The sequence below is a fragment of the Phyllobates terribilis genome, unplaced genomic scaffold (assembly GCF_046119375.1).
Source record: "Phyllobates terribilis strain yellow unplaced genomic scaffold, ASM4611937v1 Scaffold_2__4_contigs__length_985480577, whole genome shotgun sequence".
Lineage (NCBI taxonomy): Eukaryota > Metazoa > Chordata > Amphibia > Anura > Dendrobatidae > Phyllobates > Phyllobates terribilis.
In genome coordinates, this window is record NW_027362762.1 from 545,594,884 (window position 1) to 545,616,125 (window position 21,242).

Sequence of the window (21,242 nt, forward strand, 5' to 3'; positions counted from 1 at the left end):
TGACTCTGAAATTGGATGAGACTCACCCATTCAAGTCTATGAGTACAACAAAAAAATTGGATGCCATAGTCTAGCATCCAATATGTACGGTTACATTACAATTCTGTAACATAGGAAACTGTAAATGGTCGTGTAAAAGATTAATAACTGCTGAGAAAAAAAGAAAACTGACTGCACACTGCAGGAATTAAGTAAAGTCATAGATAGACCATTATTTTTAATCTTTAAAGACTCCATAATAACAGGGTCTTTACCACAGGACTGGCTTATAGCAAATGTGGTGCCAATATTCAAAAAGGGGACAAAAACCGAAGCTTAACCTTTACTGTGGATAAAATCCTGGTGGGTTTCCTAAGAGATGCTATACTAGAGTATCTGAAGAATAACCTCATGACCCAATATCAACATGGGTTTACGAGGGACCGTTCCTGTCAAACTAATCTGATCAGCTTTTATGAGTAGGCAAGTTCCAGACTTGACCAAGGAAATGCAGTGGATGTTGTGTATATGGACTTTTCAAAAGCTTTTGATACGGTTCCACACAAAAGGTTGATACATAAAATGAGAACAATGGGGATAGAGGAAAATATACAGTATGTATGTGGGTTAAGAACTGGCTCAATGATAGGAAACAAGTAGCAGTATCACTTATATAATCTACACTGCTCAAAAAAATAAAGGGAACACTTAAACAGAATATAACTCCAAGTAAATCAAACTTCTGTGAAATCAAACCGTCCATCAAACTGTCCACTGATTGACAATCAATTTCTCATGCTGGTGTGCAAATAGAATAGACAATAGATGGAAATTATTGGCAATTATCAAGACACCCTCAATAAAGGAGTGGTTCTGCAGGTGGGGACCACAGACCACATCTCAGTACCAATGGTTTCTGGCTGATGTTTCGGTCACTTTTGAATGTTGGTTGTGCTTTTTCACACTTGTGGTAGCATGAGACCGACTCTACAACCCACAGATGTTGCTCAGGCAATGCAGCTCATCCAGGATGGCACATCAATGCGAGCTGCGGCAAGAAGGTTTGTTGTGTCTGTCATCGTAGTGTCCAGAGACTACCAGGAGACAGGCCAATACACAAGGAGACATGGAGGGGGCCGTAGGAGGGCAACAATCCAGCAGCAGGACTGCTACCTCCGCCTTTGTGCAAGGAAGAACAGGAGGAGCACTGCCAGAGCCCTGCAAAATGACCTCCAGCAGGCCACAAATGTGCATGTGTCTGCACAAACAGTTAGAAACCGACTCCATGAGGGTAGTATGAGGGCCCGACGTCCACAGATGGGGGTTGTGCTCACAGCCCAACACTGTGCAGGACGCTTTGCATTTGCCACAGAACACCAGGATTGGTGAAGTCGCCAGTGGTGCCCTGTGCTCTTCACAGATGAAAGCAGGTTCACACTTAGCACATGTGACAGACGTGACAGAGTCTGGAGACGCCATGGAGAGCGATCTGCTGCCTTCAACATCCTCCAGCATGACCGGTTTGGCAGTGGGTCAGTAATGGTGTGGGGTGCCATTTCTTTGGAGGGCCGCACAGCCCTCCATGTGCTCGCCAGAGGTAGCCTGACTGCCGTTAGGTACTGAGATGAGATCCTCAGACCCCTTATGAGACCATATGCTGGTGCGGTTGGCCCTGGGTTCCTGCTAATGCAGGACAATGCCAGACCTCATGTGGCTGGAGTGTGTCAGCAGTTCCTGCAAGATGAAGGCATTGAAGCTATGGACTGGCCCGCCCGTTCCCCACAACTGAATCTGATTGAGCACATCTGGGACATCATGTCTCGCTCCATCCACCAACGTCAGGTTGCACCACAAACTATTCAGGAGTTGGTGGATGTTTTAGTCCAGGTCTTGGAGGAGATCCCACAGGAGACCATCCGCAACCTCATCAGGAGCATGCCTAGGCATTGTAGGGAGGTCATACAGGCACGTGGAGGCCACACACAATACTGAGCCTCATTTTGACTTGTTTTAAGGACATTACATCAAAGTTGGATCAGCTGGTAGTGTGTTTTTCCACTTTGATTTTGGAGGTGACTCCAAATCCAGGCCTCCATTGGTTAATAAATTTGATTTCCATTGATGATTTTTGTTGTAAGCACATTCAACTTTGTACAGAACAAAGTATTCAATGAGAATATTTCTTTCATTCAGATGTAGGATGTGTTATTTGAGTGTTCCCTTTATTTTTTTGAGCAGTGTATATACAGCTGTATCACCTATATAATGTATATAGACTGGTGTATATACATTACGTAGGTGATACGGTGACTGTTGTTTACATGTTATGTAGGTGATACTGCAATTATACACAGCAGTCTATATATATTACAGCAACTGCTGTGTATAATTGCAGTATAACCTATATAATTTATACAGACTGCTGTATATACAGTATATAGATGATACTGCTACTGCTGTGTATACATTATATAGGTTATACTGCAATTATACACAGCAGTTGCTGTAATATATATAGACTGCTGTGTATAATTGCAGTATCACCTTCATAACATATATACAGCATTAGCAGTATCGCCTATATATTGTATATAAATTATACAGGTAAAACTGTGAATGCTGTATATACATAAGTATTTCTATCTTGGGAATCACCCAGGTCCATGAGATGGGAGGGGGAGGAGATGGATGAGTAGCTGCAGCATGTGCAGCATCTGACATGCAGAGGAGCTGATCCCAGTTCGCTGGTACTGGTGAGTTGAAAAAAAAAACTTTTAAATGAAGCCCCAGTGTGCCCGCGCTGTGTCTCTTCCAAGTGCTATCAAGGGCCACAGCATGCACTTGCACGCTCTGGCAAGGGCTACGGTGGCGTGCCCGTGGTGAGAAGGGCTGCCGCGGACGCTGTGCAAGTGGGTGCCCTTGCCAGCACGTAGAAGAGAGACAGTGCGGGCACACAGGGGCGTAATTTAAAAGTTTTAAAGGGGCGGCGGCCCACTTTGCAGTTCAGAGCCACCGGCCCACCGGGCATATGCCCGCCTCAGCAGATTGCCAGTCCGGGCCTGCTGAGGACCGACCCCCACCCATCTATCCTTCAATCTGCCACAGCGGTCCCCTACTGTCAGAGTACCCAGTCTACTCTACTAGACGCCAACTTCCTAACAGGAAAAAATCCCACCTCTACTTACCCTAATACATGCCTACTTATCTATAGTGACATTTTTATTAGTGATGAGCGAGCACTAAAATTCTCGGGTGCTCGTTGTTTGAGTCTAGCAAATTGGAATGATCGAGTACTCAACCTGAGCCCAATGTAAGTCTATGGGAAACTCGAGCATTTTTCCGGCAGCCCACCCCCCCCCCCCACCGGACGTCTGCAGGGGGGCTAAAAATTGCTCAAATCGATGGGAACAGTGCTCAAATGACATGGGAACAGCATGGAGAAGACCGCTGGAAGCATTTCTGTCTCCCAGATCACTGCTGTGAACAATGTTGTCGGAGTATTACGCCACTTTTAGGGGCTCACAATAAAACATACAAAAACGAAACCAAAATGGATTTTCCTGTGAAAAATGTTAAGGAACATCCTTTCCAGGGTAATGACTGGTATATAAGGCAAATAAATAACCAAACCAAAAATGATCTTCCCCACATTGGTCTATGATAACACGTAGCGTTTTTGATGCATTTTTGCACTTTTGCATTGCTTTAAATAGTGAAAAATGCATTTACCAGTAAATGTCATTTTAACATTTTACTACCTTAGCTGGCCATGTGGTGTGTGAGACATAATCAGACACATTGTGTTTTATTTATGAACGAGGGACTCTAAAAGTCACAAAGCCTATTTTTATAGGGCCATCAGGCAGCCCTTACTATTCTTAAAGTGCCAGCAGTCAGCGCCCACTATTGATAGAGAGCCATCAGCTGGCTATGCTTTGTTGTTCCCATTATTAAGGAGTGGGTCTCTTATAGTGTTATAGCATATGCAGTGACTGCAACAGCTGCCTTAAATTTAGGAAAAACCCCAATACCAATTTAAGGACACATAGAGGTGGGCCTTAGTAACAAAATGTTCCCATTACAAAGGAGCGATTCTGCTATATGGTTATTACATATGCAGTGACTGCAACGGCTACCTACATTTTGGAAATACCCCAATACCAATTTGAAGACACATAGAGGTGGGCCTCAGTAACAAAATGTTTCTATTATAAAGGAGCGGTTATGCTATACAGTTATGGCGTATGCAGTGACTACAACGGTTGCCTAAATTTTGAAAATACTACATTATCAATTTGAAGACACATAGAGGTGGGCCTCAGTAGCAAAATGTTCCCATTATAAAGGAGCTGTTCTGATATACAGTTATTACGTATGCTGTGACTGCAATGGCTGGCAAAAATTTGGATGCACTTCAATGCCTCTTGGAAGAGATGTAGAGGAGGGCATCATGAAAAAAATGTTCCCATTATAAAGGAGCCGGTCTCCTATACTGTTCTTGCATATGCAATGACTGCAAGGGCTGCAAAAAATTTGGACTCACTCCAATGCCCCTTGGAAGAGACGTAAAGGAGGGCCTCATGAAAAAAATGTTATAAAGGAGCAGGTTTCCTAAACTTGTAATGCCTATGCACTAAGTGCATGGGCTGAAAAACATTTACCCCTGGGGGATATACATGAACATACTGTATAACAAACATTTCCTACGGACATCATAAACACCCTTAAAAAAAATTATGTGGGTGTTGCCTCACAGTTACCCTGCTGATATGGTGGTAGAGGATAAGGAGAAGGAGGAGGACAACAGAAAATAGAGAAAATCAGGAAGCGTCTACCCATGTCTGGGTGTGAAGAGGTGTAGACCTCCCCAAAAAAAGACATTGGATTTGAGTTTGTTACACTGCTATGATTCGGTGGTGTTGAGAAGTCTGGCCCAATCCAGCCCTTGTTCATTTTTATAAGAGTCAGCCTTTTCAGTTGACAGGCAGATGCACCTATCAGTTATAATTCTCCTAGTGGCACTAAAAACCCGCTCTGACAAAGCGCTAGCAGCAGGGCAGGCCAGGACCTCCAAGGCATAGACAGCCAGTTCATGCCACGTGTCCAGCTTGAATACCCAATAATTATAAGGCACAGAGGAATCACAGAGGATGTTTGTAAGGTCGGCAAGGTACTCCTTCAGCATCTTCGTAAAATTATCCCTCCCTGTGAGAGTATCCCGTGCATCAGGGCCTGTGGGATGGGAGGGTCTGATAAAACTCTCCCAGACCTTTGACAGTGTTCCCCTAACTCTGCTGGATCGTATTTGTGTCTTTCTTGCCTGTACTCCTTGGTTGGCCAACGAACTGTGACCTCTGCTGCCAGCGTTTTCAGATAAAATTTTTTTTAATAATTCTGCAAAAAGGGCCTTCTGGTACTGCACCATTTTAGTAGACCTGTCCACCGCGGGAATAAGAGATAGAAAGTTCTCCTTGTAGCGTGGGACTAGAAGTGTCACTAACCAGTAATGACTGTCACCCAAAATTTAGAGAACGCGAGGGTCACAGGAAAGGCAGCATAACATAAACTCTACCATGTGTGCCAGACTGGTAACAGGCAAGACCTCCGTGTCCTCACCAAGAGGATGACTGACCATGCTCTCCTCCTCATCCTCCCCCCTCTCCTCAGGCCATCCACGCTGAACAGATGGTATGACAGTTGTCTGGGTAGTACTGTGTATAGCGCAAGAAACTAGCTCCTGTTCTTTCTCCTCCTCCTCCTCTTCCTCATTGTCACCCAATCCATGTTGAGATGAGATGAGGCTGGCCTGTATGGAATCACCCTGTGAATCATCCTTGCTCCATCTCATCGTGCTCTGCCTGCAAAGCCTCATCTTTACTTGTGAGCAGCGATCATTTCAGAAGACAGAGAAGCGGGATGGTGATGCTAATTATGGCATCATTGCCACTGACCATCTTGGTGGAGTCCTCAAAGATTTGGAGGATGGCTCAGATGTCTGACATCCATGCCCACTCCTAAGCTCTTATGTGCGGAGGCTGACCTGAATACCGACGGGCATTTTTAAGCTTGTACTCAACAACTGCCTTGTGCTGCTCACAAATCCTTCCCAACATATGCAACGCTGAGTTAAAATGCATGGGGACATCGTATACCAGTCAGTAGGCTGGAAGCTGCAAACGCTGCTGAAAATCAAGATATCTGTTAGAACAGGGCACAATCTTATAGACACATACAGTGGTAACTAATATCAAAAGCATATAGCTAAGTTTACCACAATCAATCATATTGTACTGCCCCTGGACTCATACATATAGACCTAATCGTCACTATATGACTTTAGAGGGGGAAGCTCAAGAACTAACAAAGACGATCCATAGGTCCTTAATAATAAAAATATATATCTTTATTTGAACAGGATATTTGAAAGAAGGAACATGCACAGACATGTATTAAAAACACCACCAAATTACGTGCCAAATGTGTATGGACCACATATTACATATATAGCATACTTGCATAGACCAAAAAGCAGGGTAAATAGCACACCAAAAAACGCTGCTGAAGCACGGCAAGGGCAGCGGAAGCTGTAGCTGACTTTCTAAAATGGGCACACACGTGTTGTACTTTGACAAGCAGATCCGGGTAGGTTTTGAGAAACTGCTGAACCATGAGGTTGAGCACATGGGCCAGCATGGTACGTGTGTGAGCTCGCCTCACTTCAGAGCCGCTACCAAGTTCCGGCCATTGTCACACACGACCATGCCTGGCTGTAGGCACAGTGGTGACAGACACAGATCTGCCTGCTCTTTCAGAGCTGTCCACGACTCTTCAGTGGTGTGCGGTTTGTCACCTAAGCATATTAGCTTCAGCACAGCCTGTTGCCACTTGGCCGATGCAATGCTGCATTGCTTCCAGCTTCTGACAGATGTGGTCATTTCAGAGATGGAAGCTGAAGAGGAGGAGGTGCAGGAGCTGTAGAATGTGAGGGCAACCCTGATTGACCCAGGGCCTGCAATCCTCGGCGTCGGGAGGACGTGTTCCATCCCAAGGTCCGATTGGGTCCCAGCTTCCAAAATATCAACCCAGTGTGCCATCAACGAGATGTACCATCCCTGCCCACAAGCATTTGTCCACGTGTCCGTGGTTAAGTGGACCTCCCCAGTAACTGCGTTGTTGAGGGTACGGCTAATGTTCTGAGACACGTGTTGTGTAATGTGGGGACGGCACACCGGGAGAAATAGTGGAGGCTGGGGACTTAGTACTGAGGGATGGCCATCGCCATCAAGTTGCGGAAATCTTTCGTCTCCACAGACCGAAATGCAACGTTTTGAGCACAAGCATTTGAGAAATGTATGAATTTAGTAGGGTGGGTTGTGGGGCGTTGGCTGCGTATTTGCGCTTGCATTCCAAGGACTGGGGTAGGGACAACTGAACACTGAGCTGGGACAAGGACGTGGTTGCTGATGGTGGTAGTTCCGAGTGTGCAATTACAGGTGCAGGGCAGGAGGCATGTTTGAATGTGCCATGGATAGGGGATTGGCATGCACGCACAACAGCGGAAGAAGCAGTGGGGTCACCGGCAGACACTGTTTCTGCACCCTGGTGTTCGGCCCACCTAGTCGGGTGCTTTGCTGTCATGTGCCTGAGCATGCTAGTGGTGGTCAGCCTACTAGTTTTGCTACCCCTGCTGATGCTGGCTTGGCAGGTGATGCAAATGGCCTTTTTGGGATTATCTACAGAGTCTTTAAAAACAACCAGACTCGGGAAGACCTAATGGTAGTACTGGCAACGTCCGTCGTGTTGGTGTTCTGGGGAATGTTTGCCCGCCTTGTGTCTGTGGTAACCACATTGCTTGTTCCTGCCTGTTGTGGTGCTATGCCTCCCTCCACTTGTGTGCTGCTGTCCTCGCTCTGCATGTCCCCCAGGTTGGGTCAGTTACTATATCATCCACCACCTCATCTTTCACTTCCACACCCTGGTCCTCCTCCTGACTTTCTGGCAATTGTGTCTCATCATCATCCACTTCTTGCGATAGTAATTGCACTTGCCCACCATTGCCTTCATGTGACCATGGCTGCTCAAATATTTAGGCAGCACTACATGCGTTCTTCTCTTGCCCCGCTTGAAACTGGCCAGGCGAGAGGCCCGAATCTATAAATGGAAAAGTGAACAGCTCTTTGGAGTGTCCAAGTGGGGGATCAGTTGTCTCCGGGCATTTGGCATGGTGGAAGGAAGGAAGATCAGGGTGAGGAATATGCGGTCCAGACTCACAGCTACTTAGACTTGGCTTTGTGGAAGACAGGGTGGTGACAGAGTGACTGGAAGCATTATCTGCTATCCAACCAACAACCTTTTGACACTGCTCTGTGTTCAATAGTGGTGTTCTGTGGTCCCCTAGTAATTGGGACAGGAAGGTCGAGCAACAAGATGTGGGTGTTTGTTGTGGCACTATTTAAGCTTGCCCACGGCCTCGGCCTCTGCATGCACGATCACGTCCACTTCCTTTTTTCCTTGCCACACACCTTGCCCATTTTTAATGGAGGATAATATTTTGCACATACGCTAAAAATGGCTGGATTTGTACCACAGTTAATTGTGATACGTCTGACGAACGCCCACGGTTTTAAATAGTGGGCTTGTAGTTTCCTATTATTGTCAGCGACCATGTTTGAATAGCTTCACTGACACATTGCTGCCAAATGGTAAATGGAGTACAATATTTTCCATGTTCACTACAAATTTCTGGATTTTTTTCGCAGTAATAAGGGATAAACACCACTGCACGACCAGCTCTACCCTCACCTACTGTATCCTCACCCATCCCTTGTAGACTGTGAGCCCTCGCGGGCAGGGTCCTCGCTCCTCCTGTACCAGTCGCTGACTCGTTTTGTTAAGACTATGTAAATGCTTTTGTTATGTATATCCCTATCACATGTAAAGCGCCATGGAATAAATGGCGCTATAATAATAAATAATAATAATAATAATAATAATCACGTCTGATGATGGAAAAGATCAGGCTGTATTCTGCTGTGCTAAAAAGCAAATGGAGCAGTAAAATGTTGGATTATTAAAAAAAAAAAATAATCAGGATTAAGAGAACAAAAAACCTTGATATCTATTTCTAACAGCAGCAGAAGCAGACAGAACGTGCAATGGACACTATTGTGCTGTATAGTGTTCACAATTTTTTTTGTCTGCCTATCTCCTGCTATCACCACTGAATATATGCAGCTGGATTATAGTCCACAGAAGGACTGTTAGTTCAGATGGATATGTATCCTGATGTTGAATACCTATACCTAACTATTACACAGCCAATTCTGTCCCTCACAGAACAGCACCTCTCCCCTCTGCCTGTCTGAAGGTTAGACTGTTACGAGCATAGCGTCACCAGGTCTTATATAGACCCGATGATGCTATGCGACCAGCCAATCGCTGTAATGCCACAACCAACATGGCTACGGCATTACAGTGAGTGGCAGACAATCCCTGCATGTTCATTGGCTCTCTAAAGAGCGCCAAACATACACGGCAGGGACCCGAGCTCCTGCCTGGGCATCCCAGAAATACTCGTTGAGCACCGATGCATTACTGCGATCAGAGTGCTGTGGCATCATGCTGACAGGTGTCAGCATGATGCCACAGCTGTGACAGGTGAGCCAGCGGTAAATAGCTTACCGTGGGTGGTGGACGCCGGCTGATGGTACTAATAGTACCATCAGCCGGCGTCTCCTGCCATAGGAAACAGCGGGCACTGGAGTCACTGGATTGGAGCAGTAGTCTCCCATCCGCCAGTGTCTGTGCTCTGCTGAGTGTAAAAACAACAAATGTTAAAATTAATAAAAAAATAATAACATAAAAATAAAACACACTATACTCATCTGCACCTTGTTCCCGATGTTCTCCGCACCGGTAAAAAATAAAAAATAAAAAAACACCATATTCTCACCTTACAGCTAATCCCCGAAGCCCTTAATCACCTGTAATAAAAGTAAAATAATAAGCCAACCACATTTTCACCTTTCGAAGTACAAATTATGAGTGTCCCATGAAGATTCCATGAACAGAGCAGCCACACTGTGTGTGACCGCTCTGTTCATTCGTCGGCAATACACTGACTCAGTGTATAGCCGGCAAATGAGGCTGCGCATGCGCAGTGAATATTTTTCCATGCATGCAATGAGTTGAACTCAGTTGAACTCAGTTCATCTCATTGCATGCGTGAGAAAATACTCACTGCACATGCAGTGACCTGTTTTGCCGGCTATACACTGAGTCAGTGTATTGCCGGCAAATGAACAGAGCGGTCACACACAGTGTGGCTGCTCTGTTCATGGAATCTTCATGAGATACTCGTTATTTGGACGTCGGAAAGGTAAGGTTGAGGTTGGTTTATTATTATATTTTTATTGCAGGTGATCAAGGGCTTTAGCTGAAATGGGCGTGACGGTAAGTATGTTTTAATTTAGAGTATTAAAGGAATCCTGTCTTTATTTCAAATAAAATATTTTATTCTGGGTGTGGGTCTTTTATTTTACATTTTAATTACACTATGGGGTTAGTAATGGGGGCATCTTATAGACGCCTCTCCATTACTAACCTGAGCTTGATGTCAGCTGGCATTATAAGCTGACATCAACCCTAACCCAACCCAGCTGTCCGCTTTCCCTCTGCTGGTTGATAAAACCCCACACCATTTTTTTTCAAGAAATGTATTTATCTACTAATAAATTACATGAACAGTAAGGTACACACGCTAAGTATGGTTTATATATATATCACAGATTTATATCTATCTGTCTATCTATTATCTATACAACTAGCTATCCATCTATCTATCTATCTATTATCTATTTATCTATCTATCCATATATCTATTTATCTGTTGACCTATCTAATTATCTATCTAAGATAGATAATAGATAGATATATGGATATATAGATAATAGATCGATAGATGGACAGATATAGATATAGATAGATAGATATATTGATAGATAATAGATCAATAGATATATGGATAAATAGATTTATAGATATATAATAGTTAGATATATAGATATAATGATAGATAATAGATATATGGATAGATACATAAATAGATCAACCCCTTCGCAACCCTGGAATTTTCCGTTTTTTCATTTTCGTTTTATGCTCCCCTTGTTCCCAGAGCCATAGCGTTTTTATTTTTTGGTCAATATGGTCATGTGAGGGCTTATTTTTTGCGGGAAGAGTTGTACTTTGAAAAACATTACTGGTTTTTACCATATCGTGTATGGGAAAATATGAAAAAAATTCCAAGTGCGTTGAAATTGCAAAAAAAGTGCAATACTACAGATGTTTTTTTAGATTTTTTTTACCACGTTCACTGAATGCTAAAACTGACCTGCCATTCTTATTTCTAAAAAAAAAAAAATGGCGCCATTTTCCAAGACTCGTAGTGTCTCCATTTTTCGGGATCTGGGGCCGGGTGAGGGCTTATTTTTTGAGTGCTGAGCTGAAGTTTTTATTGATACCATTTTGGGGTAGATTCGATGTTTTGATCGCCCGTTATAGCTTTTTATTGCAATGTTGCGGCGTTTAGAATTTTTTTCTCATTACACCGTTTACCGATTGGATTAATTATTTTTTATATTGATAGATCGGGCGATTCTAAACACGGCAATACCAAATATGTGTATGTGGGGCTTTTTTTTATTATTTTATTTTGAGTGGGGCGAAAGGGAAGTGATTTAAACTTTTATATTTTTTTCAATTTTTTTAATATTTTTAAAAACATTTTTCTTTCACTTTTTGCTTGCTTCTATAGTCTGCATAGGAGACTAGAAGCAGCACTTGTCTGATCGCCTCTGCTACATAGAGGTGATCAGCAGATCACCTCTATATAGCAGAAATGCTCCTGTGCAATGAACGCCGACCACTAGGTGGCGCTCATAGCAATCAGCTCATGACAATCACTATAGTCTGCTGCAGACCCAGGGTTGTCATGCCCATGCATCGGTAACCCGCGATCACGTGACGGGGTCACCGATGGGCGGGGTAAGTGACGAGCTTCCGGCGCGATGATGTTAAATGCCGCTGTCAGAGATTGACAGTGGCATATAACATGTTAACAGCCACGGGTGGATCGCGATTCCACCCGCGGCTGTTGCAGGCACATGTCAGCTGTAAGAATCAGCTGACATGTGCCCGGTTCAGTGCGGGCTCACCGCCGGAGCCCTCACTGAACCGGGGGTTACAGCCTGGTGCGTACTAATTAGTGTTGAGCGAGCACTAAAATGCTCGGGTGCTCGAAGCTCGGGCCGAGCTCGCCGTGGTACTGGGTGCTCGACCCGAGCAACGAGGCCAATGTTAGTCTATGGGAGACCCGAGCATTTTTTGCGGCGGCACCCCCGGCAGTCTTTTAAAAGCCTAAAAAGTGCCCAAAACAATAGGGACAGTGCTCAAATGACATGAGGACAGCATGGGGATCGCCCCAGGAAGCATTTCAGACCTCCAGGTCACTGCTGTCAACAGCGTGGTCAGAGGTATTAAGCCACTGTTAAGGGCTCACAATAAAACGTTCAAAAACGAAACTGAAAGTGCTTTCCTGTGAAATATGTTAAGGAAGCTCCTTTCCAGGGTAAAGACTTGTGTATAAGGTAAAATAAATAACCAAAAAAAAATACTCCTCCACACCTTGGGCTATGTTCACAAGTAGCATTTTTTATGCGTTTTTGCACTTTTGTATTGCTTTCAACCGTGACAAATGCATTCACCGGGAAATGTCATTTTAACATTTTACAACCTTATCTGGCCATGTGCTGTGTGACACATGCATACAGTGCTGAAAAGACATGGGAACAGCATGGGGAAGACCCCTTGAAGCATCTCTGACACCCAGATCACTGCCTAAAAGTGTGCCCATCAGAAATCATCCTTGCCGCATCAGAAGATGCAGACTTGCAAATATCCCCGTGCAAGTTCTTGTCTCAGGGCAGTGTTCAATTGTACCTCCCCCATTCCTTGCAATGCAAGCCAAATATGCAGCCAACCACCCACCCCCAGGCTGCAATACCATACTGCTTCCTTGCACTTGAAATTGGGCCTTTTAGGCACGTGGAGGCGGAATCTGACCACCATGTCATGCATTGGCGGCCTGGTATCATACTCAGTCCCCAGCCGCCCGGTGGCCGGGTGTCCACACTCGGTCCCCAGCCGCCAGGGGGCGGACGGGTGTCCATACTCGGTCCCCAGCCGCCCGCGGCCGGGTGTCCACACACGGTCCCCAGCCTCCTGGGGGCAGCCGGGTGTCCATACTCGGTCCCCAGCTGCCCCGCGGCCGGGTGTCCACACACGGTCCCCAGCCGCCTGGGGGCAGCCGGGTGTCCATAAACGGTCCCCAGCCACCCTATTTCTCCTTGGTACTTCCCACCACACACTTTTCTTAGCCCGGCCTGATTTAGGGCAGCATTGGTCGAGCCCACCAGAGAACCAGACTCCTCCGGTGGGCCCTGCCTTCTCCATCAGGGGAGTTGAGAGTGCGAAGGTGAGGAGCATGATGATGATGATAGAAGTTAGCATCTGCTTTGCTTTCTTGGAATGCAAGCATAAGTGTGCAGCCTGCCACCCACCCCCCCCAGGCTGCAATACCATACTGCTTGCTAGCTTGCCCTTGAAATTGGGCCTTTTAGGCACATGGAGGCGGAATCTGGCCACCACGTCATGGCTGCATTGGCGGCCTGGTATCCATACTCAGTCCCCAGCCGCCCGGCAGCCGGGTGTCCACCCTCGGTCCCCAGCCGCCAGGGGGCGGCCGGGTGTCCATACTAGGTCCCCAGCCGCCCCACGGCCGGGAGTCCACACACGGTCCGCAGCCGCCCCTATTTCTCCTTGGAACATCCCCCTACACACTTTTCTTAGCCCGGCCTGCTTTAGGGCAGCATTGGACGAGCCCAACAGAGAACCAGACTCCTCCGGTGGGCCCTGTCTTCTCCATCTGGGGAGTTGACAGTGCCAAGGTGAGGAGCAAGATGATGATGATAGAAGTTAGCATCTGCTTTGTTTTTTTGGAATGCAAGCGTAAGTGTGCAGCCTGCCACCCACCCACCCCCAGGCTGCAATACCATACTGCTTGCTTGCACTTGAAATTGGGCCTTTTAGGCATGTGGAGGCGGAATCTGGCCACCATGTCATGGCTGCATTGGTGGCCTGGTATCATACTCAGTCCCCAGCCACCCGGCGGCCGGGTGTCCACACTCGGTCCCCAGCCGCCAGGGGGCGGACGGGTGTCCATACTCGGTCCCCAGCCGCCAGAGGCCGGGTGTCCACACACGGTCCCCAGCTGCCTGGGGGCAGCCGGGTGTCCATACTCGGTCCCCAGCTGCCCTGCGGCCGGGTGTCCACACACGGTCCCCAGCCGCCTGGGGGCAGCCGGGTGTCCATAAACGGTCCCCAGCCACCCTATTTCTCCTTGGAACATCCCCCTACACACTTTTCTTAGCCCGGCCTGCTTTAGGGCAGCATTGGACGAGCCCAACAGAGAACCAGACTCCTCCGGTGGGCCCTGTATTCTCCATCTGGGGAGTTGACAGTGCCAAGGTGAGGAGCATGATGATGATGATAGAAGTTAGCATCTGCTTTGTTTTCTTGGAATGCAAGCGTAAGTGTGCAGCCTGCCACCCACCCACTCCCAGGCTGCAATACCATACTGCTTGCTTGCACTTGAAATTGGGCCTTTTAGGCATGTGGAGGCGGAATCTGGCCACCATGTCATGGCTGCATTGGCGGCCTGGTATCATACTCAGTCCCCAGCCACCCGGCGGCTGGGTGTCCACACTCGGTCCCCAGCCGCCAGGGGGCGGATGGGTGTCCATACTCGGTCCCCAGCCGCCCGAGGCCGGGTGTCCACACACGGTCCCCAGCCGCCTGGGGGCAGCCGGGTGTCCATACACGGTCCCCAGCTGCCCCGCGGCCGGGTGTCCACACACGGTCCCCAGCCGCCTGGGGGCAGCCAGGTGTCCATAAACGGTCCCCAGCCACCCTATTTCTCCTTGGTACTTCCCACCACACACTTTTCTTAGCCCGGCCTGATTTAGGGCAGCATTGGACGAGCCCACCAGAGAACCAGACTCCTCCGGTGGGCCCTGGCTTCTCCATCAGGGGAGTTGAGAGTGCGAAGGTGAGGAGCATGATGATGATGATAGAAGTTAGCATCTGCTTTGCTTTCTTGGAATGCAAGCGTAAGTGTGCAGCCTGCCACCCACCCACCCCCAGGCTGCAATACCATACTGCTTGCTAGCTTGCCCTTGAAATTGGGCCTTTTAGGCACATGGAGGCGGAAACTGGCCACCACGTCATGGCTGCATTGGCGGCCTGGTATCCATACTCAGTCCCCAGCCGCCCGGCGGCCGGGTGTCCACCCTCGGTCCCCAGCCGCCAGGGGGCGGCCGAGTGTCCATACTAGGTCCCCAGCCGCCCCACGGCCGGGAGTCCACACACGGTCCGCAGCCGCCCCTATTTCTCCTTGGAACATCCCCCTACACACTTTTCTTAGCCCGGCCTGCTTTAGGGCAGCATTGGACGAGCCCAACAGAGAACCAGACTCCTCCGGTGGTCCCTGGCTTCTCCATCAGCTGAGTTGAGAGTGCCAAGGTGAGGAGCATGATGATGATGATAGAAGTTAGCATCTGCTTTGTTTTCTTGTAATGCAAGCGTAAGTGTGCAGCCTGCCACCCACCCACCCCCAGGCTGCAATACCATACTGCTTGCTTGCATTTGAAATTGGGCCTTTTAGGCATGTGGAGGCGGAATCTGGCCACCATGTCATGGCTGCATTGGCGGCATGGTATCATACTCAGTCCCCTGCCGCCCGGCGGCCGGGTGTCCACACTCGGTCGCCAGCCGCCAGGGGGCGGCCGGGTGTCCATACTCGGTCCCCAGCCGTCAGGGGGGCGGCCGGATGTCCACACACGGTCCCCAGCCGCCTGGGTGCAGCCGGATGTCCATAAACGGTCCCCAGCCACCCCTATTTCTCCTGTCAACTCCCCCCTACACACTTTTCTTAGCCCGGCCTGCTTTAGAGCAGCATTGGACGAACCCACCTGAGAACCAGACTCCTCCGGTGGGCCCTGGCTTCTCCATCAGGGGAGTTGAGAGTGCCAAGGTGAGGAGCATGATGACGATGATAGAAGTTAGCATCTGCTTTGCTTTCTTGGAATGCAAGCGTAAGTGTGCAGCCTGCCACCCACCCACCCCCAGGCTGCAATACCATACTGCTTGCTTGCTTGCACTTGAAATTGGGCCTTTTAGGCATGTGGAGGCCGAATCTGGCCACCACGTCATGGCTACGTTGGCAGCCTGGTATCCATACTCAGTCCCCAGCCGCCCGGCGGCCGGGTGTCCACACTCGGTCCCCAGCCGCCCCACGGCCGGGTGTCCACACACGGTCCCCTGCCACCCCTATTTCTCTTTGGAACATCCCCCACACACTTTTCTTAGCCCGGCCTGCTTTAGGGCAGCATTGGACGAGCCCACAAGAGAACCAGACTCCTCCGGTGGGCCCTGGCTTTTCCTTCAGGGGAGTTGAGAGTGCCAAGGTGAGGAGCATGATGATGATGATAGAAGTTAGCATCTGCTTTGTTTTCATGGAATGCAAGCGTAAGTGTGCAGCCTGCCACCCACCCACCCCCAGGCTGCAATACCATAGTGCTTGCTTGCACTTGAAATTGGGCCTTTTAGGCATGTGGAGGCGGAATCTGGCCACCATGTCCTGGCTGCGTTGTCGGCCTGGTATCATACTCAGTCCCCAGCTACCCGGCGGCCGGGTGTCCACACTCGGTCCCCAGCCGCCAGGGAGCGGCCGGGTTTCCATACTCGGTCCCCAGCCGCCCCGCGGCCGGATGTCCACACACGATCTCCAGCCGCCAGGGGGCAGCCGGGTGTCCATAAACGGCCCCCAGCCACCCCTATTTCTCCTGTCAACTTCCCCCCACACACTTTTCTTAGCCCAGCCTGCTTTAGGGCAGCATTGGACGAGCCCATCAGAGAACCAGACTCCTCCAGTGGGCCCTGGCATCTCCATCAGGGGAGTTGAGAGTGCCAAGGTGAGGACCATGATGATGATGATAGAAGTTAGCATCTGCTTTGTTTTCTTGGAATGCAAGCGCATGTATGTAGTAGCGGCTAGGCCTGAGGTGGTCAGCGTTTTGGCGCATATCCTACCTCCTCCGAGGATTGCTGGATGTTTTCCTACTTCTATCCCAGTTCTATGACTCCCGTTAAAGTAAAGCTTCAGGTGATAAATGATGGATGAGGTAGTGGCAAAGGAGAAAGAGCAGGAGGAACGGGGACCATTCACATCAATATCAGGCCAGTCAACCACATATGTCTTGTAGGATATGTTTCTGTAACAAAAGGAGCGGTTCGGCTACACAGTTATAGGGCATACAGTGAGTGCAATGCCTACCAAAAATTTTGAGGCACTCCAATGCCCCTTGGAAATGACATGGAGGTCAGAGGGCCTTAACTAAACCGTTTTTTCCATTTATAGCAACTGGGTCTCCTGTACACTGTTGGCCTAAGCAGTGAATGGAAGGCTTTCCAAAAATTATGAGGAACTGCAATGCCCCTTGAAACAGACGTGGATTACAGCATACTAAAAACCTTCTACCCATTATTGGGGAGTGGGTCTCCCTTAGTTTTTGCCTTCGCATTGAAAAGCAAAAGCTGACTAAAATTAGGAGGAAATGCAATGCCCGTTGGAAGAGTCGTGGAGGTTAGAGGTAATTAAAAACAACATTTCAATGCCCCTTGGAAGAGCTGTGGAGTTCAGAGTGGCTTAAGAAGATGCTTTTAATGCACCTTTGAAGAGATGTGGAGGTCACAGCAGCTTAACAAGATGGTTTTAATGCCCCTCGGAAAAGACGTGGAGGTCCCAGTAGCTTAACAAGACGGTTTGAATGCCCCTTGGAAGAGACGCGGAGGTCACAGTAGCTTAACAAGACGGTTTTAATGCTCCTCGGAAAAGTGGTGGAGGTCGCAGTAGCTTAACAAGACAGTTTTCATGCCCCTTACAAGAGCCATACAGTACAGCATCTTAAAAACATTATTCCCATTATTGGGGAGTGTGTGTCCCATAGTATTTGCTTATGCCTGCCAAGCAAAAGCTGCCAAAAATTAGGACAGAGGAACTTGCAATGCCCCTTACAAGAGCCATGCAGTACAGCATATTACAAACATTATTCTCATTATTGGGGAGTGTGTCTACCATAGTCTTTCCTTATGCCTTCCAAGCAAAAGCTGCCAAAAATTAGGACGGAGGAACTTGCAATGCCCCTTACAAGAGCCATGCAGTACAGCATATTACAAACAATATTCTCATGATTGGCGAGTGGGTCTCCCATAGTATTTGCTTATGCCTTCCAAGCAAAAGCTGCCAAAAATAAGGAGGAAATGCAATGCCCGTTCGAAGAGTCGTGGAGGTTAGAGTTAATTAAAAACAACATTTCAATGCCCCTTGGAAGAGCTGTGGAGTTCAGAGTTGTTTAACAAGATGCTTTTAATGCCCCTCAGAAGAGACGTGGAGGTCCCAGTAGCTTAACAAGACGGTTTTAATGCCCCTCGGAAAAGTGGTGGAGGTCCCAGTAGCTTAACGAGACGCTTTTAATGCCCCTCAGAAGAGACATGGAGGTCCCAGTAGCTTAACAAGATGCTTTTAATGCCCCTCGGAAAAGTGGTGGAGGTCGCAGTAGCTTAACAAGACGCTTTTAATGCCCCTCAGAAGAGATGTGGAGGTCCCAGTAGCTTAATAAGACGCTTTTAATGCCCTTCAAAACATACATGGAGGTCCCAGTAGCTTAACAAGATGCTTTTAATGCCCCTCGGAAAAGTGGTGGAGGTCGCAGAAGCTTAACAAGATGCTTTTAATGCCCCTCAGAAGAGACGTGGAGGTCCCAGTAGCTTAATAAGACGCTTTTAATGCCCCTCAAAAGACACGTGGAGGTCCCAGTAGCTTAACAAGATGCTTTTAATGCCCCTCGGAAAAGTGGTGGAGGTCGCAGAAGCTTAACAAGATGCTTTTAATGCCCCTCAGAAGAGACGTGGAGGTCCTAGTACCTTAAAAAGACGCTTTTATGCCCCTTAGAAGAGACGTGGAGGTCCCAGTAGCTTAACAAGACGCTTTTAATGCCCCTCAGAAGAGACGTGGAGGTCGCAGTAGCTTAACAAGATGGTTTTAATGCCCCTCAGAAGAGACGTGGAGGTCGCAGTAGCTTAACAAGATGGTTTTAATGCCCCTCAAAAGAGACGTGGAGGTCCCAGTAGCTTAACAAGACGCTTTTAATGCCCCTTGGAAAAGTGGTGGCGGTCGCAGTAGCTTAACAAGGCGCTTTTAATGCCCCTCAGAAGAGACATGGAGGTACCAGTAGCTTAACAAGATGCTTTTAATGCCCCTCAGAAGAGACGTGGAGGTCCCATTAGCTTAACAAGACGCTTTTAATGCCCCTCAGAAAAGTGGTGGAGGTCACAGTAGCTTAACAAGACACTATTAATGCCCCTTGGAAAAGTGGTGGAGATCTCAGTAGCTGTGGAGATCTTAAAAATAATATTCCCATTATTGGGGAGTGGGTCTCCCACAGTCTTTGCTTATGCCTTCCAAGCAAAAGCTGACAAAAATAAGGACGGAGGAACTTTCAATAATGGTAACACGGACCACGGTCACCCTGGTGGTTTAGTGGTGTTGGAGGCTGAGGATAAGGAGAAGAACATAAAACAGCCGAAATGAGGAAGCGTATACCCATGTGTAGATGTGAAGCGGTGCATGTGAATACACCTCCTGAAAAAACACAGTGCATTTGACTTTATGTTACTCTGCTGTCATTTGGTGGTGATGAGAAGTCTGGCCCAATCCAGCCGTTGTTCATTTTGATAAGGGTCAGCTTGTCAGCATTGTCAGTTGACAGGCGAGTGCGCTTATCAGTTATAATTCCCCCAGCGGCACTAAAAAAAAGCTCCGATAACACGCTAGCGGCAGGGCAGGCCAGAACCTCCAAGGCATACAGAGTGAGTTCATTCCAAGTGTCCAATTTGGATTCCCAATAATTAAAAGGCACAGAGGAATCACGGAGGAAGCTGGTACGGTCGGCAAGGTACTCCCTCACCATCTTTTGAAACTTTCCACTCCTTGTGAGAGTACCCCGCACCTCAGGACCTGTAAGCTGGGCGGGTCTCAGAAAACTGTCCCAGTACATTGACAGTGTTCCTCGGCCTCTGATGGATTAGAGTTGCCTCTCTCTCGCTTGTACTCCTTGGTTGGTCAACGAACTGTGACCTCTGCCGCTAGCGTGTTCAGATGGGAACTTTTTTAACAGTTCTGCAGCAAGGGCCTTCTGGTACTGCCCAATTTTTGTAGACCTCTCCACCTCAGAAATAAGAGAGTGAAAGTTCTCCTTGTAGCAGGGGTCTAAAAGTGTCACCAACCAGTAATGACTGTCACCCAACATTTTGACAACGCGAGGGTCACGGTTAAGGCAGCGTAACATAAAGTCAGCCATGCGTGCCAGACTGGTAACGGGCAAGACTTCCGTGTCCTCACCAAGATGACGACTGACCATGATCTCCTCCTCCTCCTCCTCCTCCCCCCTGTCCTCAGGCCACCAGCGCTGAACCGATGTTATGACAGTAGTACAGGTACTACCGTCTACAGCGCATGATACAAGCTCCTGTTCTTCCTCCTCCTCCTCTCCCTCATTGTTCCCCAATGCATATTGAGATGAGATGAGGCTGGGCTGTGTGTAATCAACCGCTACGGCTTCTTGATCCATCTCATCATACTCTGGCTGCAATGCCTCCTCTTTAATTCTCTGCAGAGAGCATTGCAAAAGACAGACAAGTGGAATGCTGACGCTAATGATGGCGTCATAGCCACTCACCATCTGGGTGGACTCCTCAAAGTTTGTCAAGATGGTAGAGATGTCAGACATCCATGTACACTCCTGAGGTCTTATGTGTGGAGTCTGACCTGAATATCGACAGCCTTGTTGCAGCTGGTACTCCACAACTGCTCTCTTCTGCTCACAAATCCTTTGCAACATGTGGAGGGTAGAGTTCCAACGTGTGGGGACATCACACACCAGTCGGTGTGACGGAAGCTGCAAACGCTGCAACACAGCAAGGGCGGCGGAAGCTGTAGCCGAATTGCGAAAATGAGCTGACAGGCGGCATCCTTTGACGAGCAGATCTGGCAACTCGGGGTACGATTTAAGAAACCGCTGAACCACGAG